Here is a 2,606-nt window from a genome sequence, read left to right as displayed (position 1 = left end):
TAAAGTGTACTGTGTATTTATGACTCCTTAACCAGAAAACCATACCCTAATGGATATATTTCAAGTTTCTGACCCAAAACCCTTAATTAACTGTAAAACCAACATTCTTATTCTTCTTCAGAGGAGTATTATGTTAGCAGATTTGGAAGTTAGTTCTGAAGAGAACTGATACCACAGATCCTGAGGGGGGGAAGTCATTTTCTATTCCAAGAAAACATCCACCACCAGCACCAGTGAGAAGTAGAGCTCTAGGTTTGGGGTTTTTTTGTTGGTTTTTTTTTTAGGTCCTAATGACTAGCTTTTATTCCATAATCACAGAGCACCCCTTTCACCTGACGATTTTTGTTCAGTCTTCAGCGCACTTCCTTTCCTGCTTCATCATTCATCAGCTATGAGGTCATTAATTTTAAATGGGAGACTCTCAGTAACCAACAGAGAATTTCATTGTAAATCAAAGCTTCTCCAGCTGATAAGTTAATTTGTCAGTAAGGCAGCTCGGCAACCCTTTTGTTTTGTATGGAATTTTCCAGACAGTCCTCTAGGCTGACACCACAGAAATCAGGATCATCATTGACTATGGGACTTCATTCTTAAGGGAGGTCCTAAAAGAAAAGAGAGATGACATATTTTCTGCTGTGCTCCCAAGGTCTCCATACCTACAACTATCTCTGTTCTACTGTTTGCTGGGATATGTTTGATCACACTGTCAGTGTATGGATGCATGCCAAAAAAATGTGTATGGCCATTAAGAAACACTTGTTCTCTGGCTGAAAGGGCCCCTTTACACGTGTCTGTCCTGAAAAAAAGCTTGGACAAAAGCTTAATCTCCAAGATATGACAGCTAACAAACTCATTACAATCCATATAGGGGAGGGAACAAATGGGATACAACAAGGAGACCAACTAGCTCAGATGTTCACTAAGTCTTCACATCAAAATAGCAATCAGAAAAAGCTTTGGAGCCAGTAATGGAACCAGCTTGTCATCAAAGGAGTTGTAGATAGGTGTGCTGAGGAAACTCCACAACACAGTGCAGGATCCAGGATATGGAGCCTCGGTTAAAAATCATGTGAAGCCTGGTGAAGCTCAGCAAACTGAAACATGCTGAATTAGCACAGACTTCTCTGTCCAAAGAAATCTTACAGGCTGGATTGTCTCTGTTATGACCTGGGTTTGTCCTATTAAAATTGTAAGGTCAAGGAAAGGGAGAGGAGCAAGCATGTGCTTGCTTTGTTGGTGCTCTAACCACATGTAGGCTATGCCAGTCAGGGCAGCTGAGCTTCAGTTTATGTTGGTCTGAGCCTGGCCTGACTAATCAAGGACACGATGCCTTCTTCATGCCTCCTGTGCTATGCAGATCTTTGGTGTACTGAGGGGCTTCACCTAGCATGCAAGCTCCAAACACGTGGGTTTTTTAAAGTGAGGGTCACGTCTCATACCGGTGTATGTGGACAAATGAAATAATGGCAAGTTGCTTTTCTATTCGGGACACTATGCTATGACAGCTGTCCAGTACAGTGGTCTCCAGCATTGCTCTAATGGTCTTGAAACCAACACTTGCCTTAATTCATGTTGCTTTATATGCAGAAGGGACTAGCAGGACTTGCCAGGAGGAAGAGTGGATGGAGACAGAACTTTGGAGAGCTTCTGCATGTTTTGGTTTTCATTCTGAACTTCCAAGGAGAGGAAAGAGCAGAGTATGTACCTGTGCCTTTAGTCCTGGGAGAGGTCACCGGTGATGGCGGTGTGCTTGGAAGAGCTGCAGTAACTATTCTGCAAATGCACATCTGCTTCCACTACTGCTTCCTTGCTGCTGCTCTCTCTTTACTCCTGATCATGGCATCCCCCCAGCTGCCCTTTTTCTTTCTCTTTGGCACTTCTGAAATAATTTATCTGCCTTTCCCAGGGAGGAAAAGGGGACATCGATTCTGACAAGCTACAGGAGAGAACCAGATCACTATTCTGACTGTCCTGCCCCTGCTTCCTCTTGGCCCGGACCATCAGGATCATAGACAAAACAGCCAAGGATTAATTACAGAGCTGTGCAGGAAAGAAGACCCACATTATTTCTGCAGATACCACAAAATATATTGACTGCTTTTAGCCACAGGGCCCAGTTCTGTCAGTAAGCCACATGCGGACCTCCCATTAGCTCTATGGGTGTTCCACAGGCAGGCAGACAGGGACTACCAGCCCCCCTCAGAAGCATCGAACAGATCTGCACAGGGCTATGAATGACGTGTGCCAACATGCGATTCTCCACATGTAACGCAAAGTCAGCCTTACTGCCGAAGTGTTGCAGTAGTTGGAGGAACATGCTTCTCAGATCCTTTCCCAGACTTTTATGATTCAGGGTAGTTAACTGGAAATGCAAAAGCCAGTCGAGTCACTGGGTGGCTGCTCATATGGAATTTTGATGCAACTGTAAAGGGGAGAGAAGTCAGCTCGTAGCATACTTTCTGCTATCAAAGGCATGCTGTGCAGTAAAGCTAATTGCATTACGCTGTGTTCAAACAAAAAACACTTGAAAGCAGTTCTGCCTAACTATGTGAATACGTGCAGAGCGCTTGTGTATGTGACTGCTGCAGAAAAGTGAAAATGTCTGT

Source organism: Eurypyga helias, unplaced genomic scaffold (assembly GCF_000690775.1).
Source record: "Eurypyga helias isolate BGI_N326 unplaced genomic scaffold, ASM69077v1 scaffold10131, whole genome shotgun sequence".
Lineage (NCBI taxonomy): Eukaryota > Metazoa > Chordata > Aves > Eurypygiformes > Eurypygidae > Eurypyga > Eurypyga helias.
This window is presented reverse-complemented; position numbering follows the sequence as displayed.